At 41.6% G+C, this 12248-nt stretch overlaps 1 pseudogene; it reads right to left on the bottom strand.

Annotated features, from left to right (window-relative positions):
* Window positions 1-11848: 11848 nt before the first annotated feature.
* Window positions 11849-11924, bottom strand: LOC112587698 (annotated as a pseudogene).
* Between the last annotated feature and the right edge of the window lie 324 nt (window positions 11925-12248).

The following is a 12248-nucleotide window of genomic DNA, read 5'->3' as shown; positions in this document are numbered from 1 at the left end:
TGTAGGTTATCACAGAATATTTAGTAGAGTTCCTTGTGCTATACAGTAGTTCCTTGTTGGGTATCTGTTATCAGTTCAATCCCTTAGTCGTGTCTGACTCTTTGTGACCGCATGCATCACAGGACACCAGGCCTCCTTGTCTATCACCAACTCCCGGAGTTCACCCAAACTCATGTCCATCGAGTCGGTGATGCCATCCAGCCATCTCATCCTCTGTTGCCCCCTTCTCCTCCTGCCCCCAATCTCTCCCAGCATCAGAGTCTTTTCCAATGAGTCAACTCTTCACATGAGGTGGCCAAAGTATTGGAGTTTCAGCTTTAGCATCAGTCCTTCCAAAGAACACCCAGGACTGATCTCCTTTAGAATGGACTGGTTGGATCTCCTTGCAGTCCAAGGGACTCTCAAGAGTCTTCTCCAACACCACAGTTCAAAAGCATCAATTCTTCGGCGCTCAGCTTTCTTCACAATCCAACTCTCACATCCATACATGACCATTGGAAAAACCATAGCCTTGACTAGACAGACCTTTGTTGGCAAAGTAATGTCTCTGCTTTTAAATATTCTATCTATGTTGGTCATAACTTTCCTTCCAAGGAGTAAGTGTCTTTTAATTGCATGGCTGCAATCACCATCTGCAGTGATTTTGGAGCCCAGAAAAATAAAGTCTGACACTGTTTCCACTGTTTCCCCATCTATTTCCCAAGAAGTGATGGGACCAGATGCCATAATCTTAGTTTTCTGAATGTTGAGCTTTAAGCCCACTTTTTCACTCACCACTTTCACTTTCATCAAGAGGCTTTTGAGTTCCTCTTCACTTTCTGCCATAAGGGTGGTGTCATCTGCATATCTGAGGTTATTGATATTATTCCGGCAATCTTGATTCCAGCTTGTGCTTCTTCCAGCCCAGCGTTTCTCATGATGTACTCTGCATAGAAGTTAAATAAGCAGGGTGACAATGTACAGCCTTGACATACTCCTTTTCCTATTTGGAACCAGTCTGTTGTTCCATGTCCAGTTCTAACTGTTGCTTCCTGACCTGCATATAGGTTTCTCAAGAGGCAGGTCAGGTGGTCTGGGATTCCCATCTCTTTCAGAATTTTCCACAGTTTATTGTGATCCACACAGTCAAAGGCTTTGGCATAGTCAATAAAGCAGAAGTAGATGTTTTTCTGGAACTCTCTTGCTTTTTTGATGATCCAGCAGATGTTGGCAATTTGATCTCTGGTTCCTCTGCCTTTTCTAAAACCAGCTTGAACATCAGGAGGTTCACGGTTCATGTATTGCTGAAGCCTGGCTTGGAGAATTTTGAGCATTACTTTACTAGCGTGTGAGATGAGTGCCATTGTGCGGTAGTTTGAGCATTCTTTGGCATTGCCTTTCTTTGGGATTGGAATGAAAACTGACCTTTTCAAGTCCTGTGGCAACTGCTGAGTTTTCCAAAGAATAGCAACGAAAGATAAGAAAGTCTTCCTAAGTGGTCAATGCAAAAAAATGTGAAGTCGCTAAGTCGTGTCCGACTCTTTGCAACCCCATGGACTGTAGCCTACCAGGCTCCTCCCTCCATGGGGTTCTCCAGGCAAGAGTACTGGAGTGGGTTGCCATTTCCTTCTCCAGGGTATCTTCCCAACCCAGGGATCGAACCCAGGTCTCCCACATTCCAGGCAGATGCTTTAACCTTATTGTCATAATTAGTTTGAGAGGAAGGTTTTCCCTACTCCCTGAAAACATAAGATTCAAACCTGTAATTTTTCAGGTAGAAACCATGAAAGTTATAAGCATATTCGCTGGTTCATTCAGTCCTTTTGTTAACTTTTGTGAAGTCCTCAGGTTTTCCATTAGAATACCAGGACATATCAGAATGTTAAGAACTCCATATAATTTCTAGGATATCTGTATTAGTAATTTTACCATACATTATAACATCAGTAGATTTATTACTCATTTGATAATCTTTTTCATGTAATTTAACCAACCAAATAAACACAGTTTAATCTCTCTTTTGGGGATGTTTCAGGGGCCCTCTGAAGCACCCCAAAGTTAGCTAGAGGTTAAAAGAACCTCAAAAGAATTCTATTTAGGAAGTTTTATTGAAAAGATCAGTTAAAAGGGTTTAGAACATTTGGTCAGATTTAGTCAGTGTTGATGGGTGTATCATTTAGCTTGTTGATATGTCACAATAGGCCTAAATACCAAGGCTCAAGGTCTAGTGAAAGTCAGCTCCGCCATCTTGGACCTAGTTGACTCTAACCAGTTTTCTTATGGTTGTGTCATTTCTAACAAAATCCATTTATCTAACTAATTGTAATCCAATTTTAGAAAATCCTGATCATGCGTAACTCTTTTTAGTATTTTTTCATATCTTTTTTTTTTTTTAACTAAAAACACACTTCATACTTTCCTTTGGCAACCAAGAACTAACTTTTATATTAGCATTTTATAGATTGGTGAGCATAAATACCAGTGATAATTTCTAAAACCCTTGCTTTCTTAGACCATTTTAGGATGACACCAAACATTATTCATTTATAATCCCAAATCTCTTTGGTTTCTTTGTAAAAGGAAATTAGTGTTTAGTAGTAAATGTTTCAAAATCTTATTTTATTTGGAAATGACCTAACTATTCAATAGACTTCCAACACGTAGCACACTTGGCACAACCCTTAGAAATTTAAGTTATGCCAATCTGGAGAGACTATTTTAGACAGATATTTCTAAAGAATAATTATTCTTAATAGAGTTTATATAAAAGCTCATATCTCATTTATGTTTTTTTAGAAGTTTCTTCACTCGAGGTGATTTCCTTGTTCATAAACTTGTAACAGATATAATATTTAACTTATATTAAACCTAGGTACAATGAAAATATTCTACTTAATTACTCTAAGAAATGTCTATATTAAATAGATCAAAAGAGGAAAACAATAGAATTAGGAAGACTAGAGATCTCTTCAAGAAGATTAGAGCTACCAAGGGAACATTTCATGCAAAGATAGGCACAATAAAGGACAGAAACAGTACAGACCTAGCAGAAGTATAAGATATCAAGAAGAGGTGGCAAGAATACACAGAAGAACTATACAAAAGAGATCTTCATGACCCAGATAACCACGATGGTGTGATTACTCACCTAGAGCCAGACATCCTGGAGTGAGAAGTCAAGTGGGCCTTAGAATGCATCACTATGAACAAAGCTAGTGAAGGGGATGGAATTCCCCCATCAACTCACCTATTCCTCAAATAGTTGAGTTACTTCAAGTGCTAAAAGATAATGTTGTGAAAGTGCTGCACTCAATATGCGAGGAAATTTGGAAAATTCAGCAGTGACCACAGGACTGGAAAAGGTCAATTTTCATTCCAGTCCCAAAGAAAGGCAATGCCAAAGAATATTCAAACTACCACACAACTGTACTCATTTCACATTTAAGCAAAGTAATGCTTAAAATTCTCCAAGCAAGGATTCAACAGTATGTGAATTTCCAGGCATTCAAGCTGGATTTAGAAAGGGCAGAAGAGCCAGAGATCAAATTGCCAACATCTATTGAATCACAGAAAAAACAAGAGAATTCCAGAAAAACATCTACTTCTGCTTTATTGACCATGCCAACGCCTTTGACTGTGGATCACAACAAACTACGGAAAATTCTTAAAGAGATGGGAATACCACGCCACCTTACCTGCCACCTGAGAAATCTGTCTGCAGGTCAAGAAGCAATAGTTAGAACTGGACATGGAACAACAAACTGTTTCCAAATTGGAAAAGGAGTACATCAAGGCTGCATATTGTCACCTGCTTATTTAACTTATATGCAGAGTACATCATGTGAAATGTCAGGCTGGATGAAACACAAGCTGGAATCAAGATTGCCTGTAGAAATATCAATAACCTCAGATATGCAGATGACACCACCTTTATGGCAGAAAGCGAAGAACTAAAGAGCCTCTTGATGAAAGTGAAAGAGGAGAGTGAAAAAGCTGGCTTAAAACTCAATATTCAAAAAATGAAGATCATGGCATCCAGCCCCATTGCTTCATGGCAAATAGATGGGGAAACAATGGAAACAGAGACAGACTTTATTTTTTTAGGCTCCAGAATCATTGCAGATGGTGACTGCAGCCATGAAATCAAAAGATGCTTGCTCCTTGGAAGAAAAGCAATGACCAACTTAGGATAGTAAAAAGCAGAGACATTACTTTGCCAACAAAGGGCCGTCTAAGTCAAAGCTATTGTTTTTCCAGTAGTCATGTGTGGATGTGAGAGTTGGACTATAAACAAAGCTGAGCCCCGAAGAATTGATACTTTTGAACTGTGGTATTGGAGAAGACTCTTGAGAGTTCCTTGGACTGCAAGGAGATCCAACCAGTCCATCCTAAAGGAAATAGTCCTGAATATTCATTGGAAGAACTGATGCTGAGGCTGAAACTCCAATACTCTGACCACCTGATGTGAAGAACTGACTTATTGGAAAAGACCTTGATGCTGGGAAAGATTGAAAGCAGGAGGAAAAGGGGACGACAGAGGATGAGATGGTTGGATGGCATCATTGACTCAATGGATATGAATTTGAGCAAGCTCTGGGAGTTGGTGATGGACAGGGAAGCCTGGTGTGCTACAGTCCATGGGGTCACAAAATGTCGGACATGATTGAGCAACTAAACTGAACTGATCAGGCATTAACTTATTAAGACCAACCTACCTGTTCTTCCCTGATGGCTCAGACAGTAAAGAATCCACCTGCAATGTGGGAGACATGTGTTTGATCCCTGGGTTGGGATGATTCCCTGGAAGGGAATGGCTACCCAGTCCGGTATTTGACCTGGAGAATTCCATGGACAGAGGAGCCTGGCAGGCTACAGTGCATGGGGTCACAAAGACATGACTGAGCAACTTTCACTTTGCCTGCACTTAGAAAGAGAAAGTTTCCCATTTTGTACCACTTGACTTTCAGCCCCACCTTTCCCCTGAAAGTGTTACTAGCTCACTCATAACCAACTCTATGTGATCCTATGGGCTTTAGCCTGCCAAACTCCTCTGTCCATGAGATTTTCCAGGCAAGAATACTGGAGTGGGTTGCCATTCCCTTCTCCAGGGGATCTTCCTGATCTAGGGATCCAATCCAGGTCTCCTGCATTGCAGGCATATTCTTTACCTTCTGAACCAAAGATGTATGTAGTTTTTCTCCTGACAAAACAACTGACTTTATTCTTGTGTGCAAAGTCTTGTGGCTTTCAAAATCAGCACTATTTATTTTGAGTTCCTAGCCACAGCTTGAACTGGACTGAAAGGATATTGACTGGAATGAAATTTGAGGGATTGTGGTTTAGAGGGATGTATTGTTCTAGCTAAGAAAAGAAATGAAATTTTCTCTTGTGATTTGGTGTGTTTTTTGTGCCGTTAAATACTGACACTTGTGATTCCCTTCCATCAACTAGGGGGCGCCAGGGAGCACTCACCTGTATTCTGGTACCTGTGACCCCCTTCACTCAGCCAGGTGTCTTTTGGCTGTGACAAACAAAAGACAGGGAAAGTAACTTGCTTTAAGTCATCTCTCTCAGATGACACTAAGACTCCACTGCCTCTCATTTTTAGGTCTAAGAGTACATTCTAATTTTAGAAGGTAAATGAAAATCTTGCCCATGTCTGGGAGTATTATTTATTTGCATAGGGCAGATGGGCCTCACCCAATTTCCTGAACTGTCCCCAGTTTGACTCACCTTCCCAGTAATGCCCAATTATTCCATCAAGGCTGAAACACAGGGGCAAATTGTGTGACCATAAAATAATTATATAACATATATATATATATATATATATATATATATATACACACACACACACACACACACACACATATATATCTCTTTGGATGCAGAGTTCTAAATCTCTTTAATTTTCCCCCCACTTCGATAAAGGATGCTCAGAACTACATACAACCTCTCCTTGGTAGCTCCCTACTATTGTTCTTTTAAAAGGAATTTTAGCCATGCTACTCCTAAAGCTGGATTCCCAGATTGCTTTGGCTCTCTTCATTTTTTCAGGTAAATGACTCACTAATTAAGGGCTCTATATTAAGTCCACTTGCCCTTTCACTTGGACAAATACCTGAGCTTCAATGTAAAACCCACCTTGAGTCAATATCAGAAGATGCCTATTTCAGGGTTTCAAATGTTTGGTTAAAGCTGCCTCCATCCAATGAGTTCACCAAGCTAGCTTTATTTCTTAAGATATTTCAGTGTGCTGATTTATTCAACGGGTTGTATTTCCTGAGGATGTGATCCATTCATACCCAGCAGAAGGAGAAAAAACAACATTTGAAAGCCCACTTAAGGAGGGGTGGATAAAACTATTCTTTTTGGCAAACTGTCCTTTACAGTGTGGTGTAGATGTTTCTGGCATTTCTCTTTGGGGAAAGAGTTTGAGATGAGGTTTTTGAGCCTGCAAATGGAGATATGAGGACAGCTTGTGGGGCCAGCCTGAGTCTCTGAGAAAGGAGGGATTTTCTGTTCAGTGAAGAGAGGCAAGCAGGCTATTTTTGGAGCTGGAGACATGTATTTCCTGACCATGAGGAATCACAGCTAAAGCCACGTTTCTGTGCCTTGATCCAAGGCTGCCCATGGAGATCTGATAAATCAGGGAAGGGGGCCAGCTCTGGGTATGGATGCTCTGCTAAGGCAGGTCTTTTATAATAAGGACTTTCAGGTTGTCACCCTGAGGACTGTGACTTTTCAGCTTCCTGTGAAGACCAAGGCTTTCCCTGTGTGGAAGGCACTGCCAAGGCCTTTCCAGCCAAGAGACACGTGTTCCCTCAGGAGCTGCTTCCTGCCCTCTCCCTGGCTGTCTTTTGTAATGCTTTCCTGGCCCCCCAGCCCCTCTGGGATCCTACCCTTCTCTGAACTGCAGAGTTCTTGCTCATCATACCTAAGTGGCTCCTAGTTTTGTGCTAATTAAAAGAAACCACCTTCTCATGGCAGAGGAATGAGATTTTTTTGTTGAGGTTTCCACAGAAGTTTATTGTTCATTATTATTGCCACATTTTAATGAAGTTGATTCACATATTTAAAACACTAAATATTTAAAAGTTATCACTTTAAATGACTGATACTTTACTAGCCAACTTATGAGCATCTACATCACTGAAATTATTTCTTCTTACTTAAAAAAAAATAATACTTATTACTGAACTGAACTTGGATCTGCTTACCTGATGCCCAGCAAAGCCTACTGACTTGGGTTATGGTGAAGGAAAGTACTGTGTTTATTTGTAGAGTACCAAACAAAGAGAAGAGACAGCTTGTGCTCCAAAGATCTGAACTCCCTGATGACTTTCAGGATAGGGTTTTTAAAGGCAACATTTGGGGTGAGGGCTGCAGAGAGCATGACTTTCTTCTGATTGGTTGGTGTTGAGATAACAGGGTGGTGTTTTGGGGGCATTTTAAGCATCGTGCTTCTGGTTCCACCCAGTCTGGAGTCTACATTCTTGTGGTCAGCATGTAGTCACCATCTTCCTCCTGGCTGAGGGTCTTAGTTCCTGCAAAATAGCTCAAGGATATGTATCAGATTGTTATATATCCCTTGAGGAGGAACTCGGATTCTGTTTTGTCACTGAGCTATTGTTTCTTGACTTTGCATTTCCTTTGTTTTTGCATTTCCTCACTTTCCTAATTATTAACTGCTTTTAACTTATATGCAAAGTACATCATGAGAAACACTGGGCTGGAGGAAGCACAAGCTGGAATCAGGATTGCCGGAAGAAATATCAATAACCTCAGATATGCAGATGACACCACCCTTATGGCAGAAAGTGAAGAGCAACCAAAGAGCCTCTTGATGAAAGTGAAAGAGGAGAGTGATAACCCTGTGTACAAGACAGCAAAAGAGACACTGATGTATAGAACAGTCTTATGGACTCTGTTGGAGAGGGAGAGGGTGGGAAGATTTGGGAGAATGGCATTGAAACATATATAATATCATATATGAAATGAGTTGCCAGTCCAGGTTCGATGCATGATACTGGATGCTTGGGGCTGGTGCACAGGGACGACCCAGAGGGATGGTATAGGGAGGGAGGAGGGAGGAGGGTTCAGGATGGGGAACACATGTATACCTGTGGCGGAGTCATTTTGATATTTGGCAAAACTAATACAATTTTGTAAAGTTTAAAAATAAAATAAAATTTAAAAATATAATAATGGTAAATATTATTAATAATTAATAAATGCAAATAATAAGTATGAAAAAAAAAAAGAAAAAGTTGGCTTAAAGCTCAACATTCAGAAAACTAAGATCATGGCATCTGGTCCCATCACTTCATGGCAAATAGATGGGGAAACAGTGGAAAAAATGGCTGACTATTTTTTTGGGCTCCAAAATCACTGCAGATGGTGACTGCAGCCATGAAATTAAAAGATGCTTACTCCTTGGAAGGAAAGTTATGACCAACCTAGATAGCATAGTCAAAAGCAGAAACATTTCTTTGTCAACAAAGGTCTATCTAGTCAAGGCTATGGTTTTTCCAGTAGTCATGTATGGATGTGAGAAAATAAAAAGGCTATAAAGAAAGCTGAGCACCAAAGAATTGATGCTTTTGAACTGTGGTGTTGGAGAAGACTCTTGAGAGTCCCTTGGACTGCAAGGAGATCCAACCAGTTCATCCTAAAGGAAATCAGTCCTGGATGTTCATTGGAAGGACTGATGTTGAAGCTGAAACTCCCAATATTTTGACCACCTGATGCAGAGAGCTGACTCATTTGAAAACATCCTGATGTTGGGAAAGATTGAAGGCAGGAGGAGAAGGGGACAACAGAGGATGAGAAGGTTGGATGGCATCATCAACTCGATGGATGTGGGTTTGGGTGGACTCTGGGAGTTGGTGATGGACAGGGAGGCCTGGCGTGCTGTGGTTCATGGGGTCGCAAAGAGTCGGACACGACTGAGAGACTGAACTGAACTGAACTGAGTCTGCTCTTTGGAACTCAGGGAAGGTCTAGGAGACTAAAGCCTTTTCCTGTAAACAAGAAACAAGGGACACAGAGGAGCTTTTGTACTCAGGAGGGCTCCTCAGGGTCCTGCTCAGTTTCAGTTCCTCCTTTTCTTTGATATTTCTCCATTATGGGGGTAACATAGTTGGGACAAGAAAGAGAATAACATTTTGGATAGAGAGGTTAATTGTGAATTCGACAGGGGAACTCAGTTTAATGGAGACTCAGTTTCACAATGATGACTTGCTGCTACTGCTGCTAAGTCGCTTCAGTCGTGTCCGACTCTGTGCGACCCCTGAGACGGCAGCCCATCAGGCTCCCCCTTCCCTGGGATTCTCCAGGCAAGAACACTGGAGTGGGTTGCCATTTCCTTCTCCAATGCATGAAAGTGAAAAGTGAAAGTGAAGTCGCTCAGTCGTGTCCGACTCTTAGCAACCCCATGGATGGCAGCCCACCAGGCTCCTCCGTCCATGGGATTTTCCAGGCAAGAGTACTGGAGTGGGGTGCCATTGCCTTCTCCGACTGATGACTTAATAGAAGCAATTTCCCTTCTTGGTAAAGCCTATGGGATGGTGCCTTCTTCGGGTGGAAGAATTAGAGAAAATTTCCTCCTGCAAGCAGCATAGCTCCATGGGCAATGGGCTTTCCACCCAAAGGCTTCTGCAGTCAATGAAAAATCAGGCTGCGTTGCAATCATCGAGCTCGGGGCCTGTCTTGGGAGTTGTGTGGGGCCTCTATAATTCAGTCCTTCCCTCCTTGGGTGACTTTGATCTGAGCACATTGCTTTTGTCATCAGTCTGCTTCCTATCATCCACTGCTGCTGCTGCTGCTAAGTCACTTCAGTTGTGTCCGACTCTGTGTGACCCCATAGACAGCAGCCCACCAGACTCCCCCATCCCTGGGATTCTCCAGGCAAGACCACTGGAGTGGGTTGCCATTTCCTTCTCCAAAGCATGAAAATGAAAAGTTAAAGTGAAGTCGCTCAGTTGTGCCCGACTCTTAGCGACCCCATGGACTGCAGCCTACCAGGCTCCTCCATCCATGGGATTTTCCTGGCAAGAGTACTGGTGGACACTAATTATAAATGCATGGCTCCAAGTATCTGCTTGTGCATCTGCCAACCTTGAGTAGTGTTGACCTTGTTGGGAACTCGATTTCAGCATCTCAAAGGACATTATCTATGGTGACTGTAGCCTGAAAACAAGTAATAAAAGCAAATAAACAAACAAACAAACAAAAAAAAACAAGGTCTTTCAGTCATGTCTGGCTATTTGTGACCCTGTGAATGTAGTCTATGGAACTCTCCAGGCCAGAATACTGGAGTGGGTAGCCTTTCCCTTCTCCAGGGGATCTTCCCAACCCAGGGATCAAACCCAGGTCTCCCACATTGCAGGCAGATTCTTTACCAGCTGAGCCCCAAGGGAAGCCCAAGAATCATGGAGTGGGTAGCCTATCCCTTCTCCAGTGGATCTTCCCATCCCAGGAATCGAACCAGGGTCTCTTGCATTGCAGGCAGATTCTTTACCAACTGAGCCATCAGGGATGCCCAACAAGGAATAAACAACTGTTTAATTAATGAAGTAGTCAGTTTTCTTAAATACTATTGATAACATAAGCAAGTGCATTTCATTCCTAGGGTGGGACTTACAAAACACTGTCCTACCTTTTGGGAAATTCTTCTTTTAGGAGTTATTACTTAATAATTATATTGATGCTGCTGCTACTGCTAATAACGATAAAAGTAGGTTCTTACTCAGTTCTCACTCTGGGCTATCAACTTTATAAAATTCTCATGACACCCTAGGTTTCTCATTGTACAAGAGATGGAAGTTCAGAGAAGGTAAATGGTAAATAAGGAGCAGCTAGTCTTATCCCAGGTTGGAAAAAGTCTCTGTGAGCTACTGACTCCTCCCTTCCATTCCAAGCTGTGTTCAGTCTGGAACCCAGCAGCCTGGGATTGCTTGGAGGTGCTCATTTGTTCTTGGTGGTGGTGGTTTAGTCACTAAGTTGTGTCACACCCTTGGATTTGCTAGGTTCATCTGTCCATAGGATTCTGTAGGCAAGAATACTAGAGTGGGTTGCCATTTCCTTCCCCAGGGGATCTTTCTGACCCAGGGATCAAACCCACATCTTCTGCAACAGCAGGCAGATTCTTTACTGCTGAGTCACCAGGGAATCTGAATTTTTTCTTTCTGAGTGTTATCAACCCAGTTACCAGTTGTAATCACTTTGAGAACAACGACAGAACCTTCTACTTCTTTGCCTCCCAAAATACATATTGCGGTCTCTCATAGACTAATGGGTGGTTGAACAACTTTTTGTTAAATGGGCAATCCTGGGTTTGGTACAGTCAGAAGGAAGCAGAGAAAGTTCCCATAAGGTAGAAATCTGCCTGTTAAAGTGTCTGAGTCTATTCAGTGGAATATTTGCTGTTTTTTCCCCCATAGCAACTGTGACCGCATTTCTTGTTCATGGCCACCACTTCTATTTTTAAGCACTTCCCAAGGTCCTCATGGTTGCTGAGGATCATTCCACACTTCTGCTTTTTAAAAATACTTTTATTTTATTTTTATTGAAGTATAGTTGATTTATTGATACAATGTTGTATTAGTTTCAGGTGTACAGCACAGTGATTCATTTATACATACATATGTGTGTGAATATATATGTATGTGTGTGTGTATGTATATATATTTCAGATTCTTTTCCTTATAGATTATTACACTATATTGATTATAGTTCTCTGTGCTATATAGTAGGTCCTTGTTGGTTATGTACTTTATATATAGTAGTGTGTATATATTAATCCTAATCTCATACTTTATTCTTTCTCCTCCCCCACCTTTGTCCTTGGTAACCATAAGTCTGTTTTAAAAATATGGGATGCTTCATGAATTTGTATGTCATCTTTGAGAAGGGGCCTTGCTGATCTTCTCTGTTCAGTTCAGTCACTCAGTCGTGTCCAGCTCTTTGTGACCCCATGGACTGCATCACACCAAGCCTCCCTGTCCATCACCAATTCCTGGAGTTTACTCAAACTCATGTCCATTGAGTTGGCGATGCCATCCAACCATCTCATCCTCTGTCATCCCCTTCTCCTCCTGCCTTCAATCTTTCCCAGCATCATGGTCTTTTCAAATGAGTCAGATCTTCTCTGTATTGTTCCAATTTTCGTATATATGCTGCCAAAGCAAGCACCATGCTTCTGCTTTAACTGCACTCAAACCTTCCTCAGTCTGCACATGTCATGTTCACAGGTCTTTTGCTTTTGT

The sequence above is a fragment of the Bubalus bubalis genome, chromosome 10 (assembly GCF_019923935.1).
Source record: "Bubalus bubalis isolate 160015118507 breed Murrah chromosome 10, NDDB_SH_1, whole genome shotgun sequence".
Taxonomy (NCBI): Eukaryota; Metazoa; Chordata; class Mammalia; order Artiodactyla; family Bovidae; genus Bubalus; species Bubalus bubalis.
This window is presented reverse-complemented; position numbering and strand designations above follow the sequence as displayed.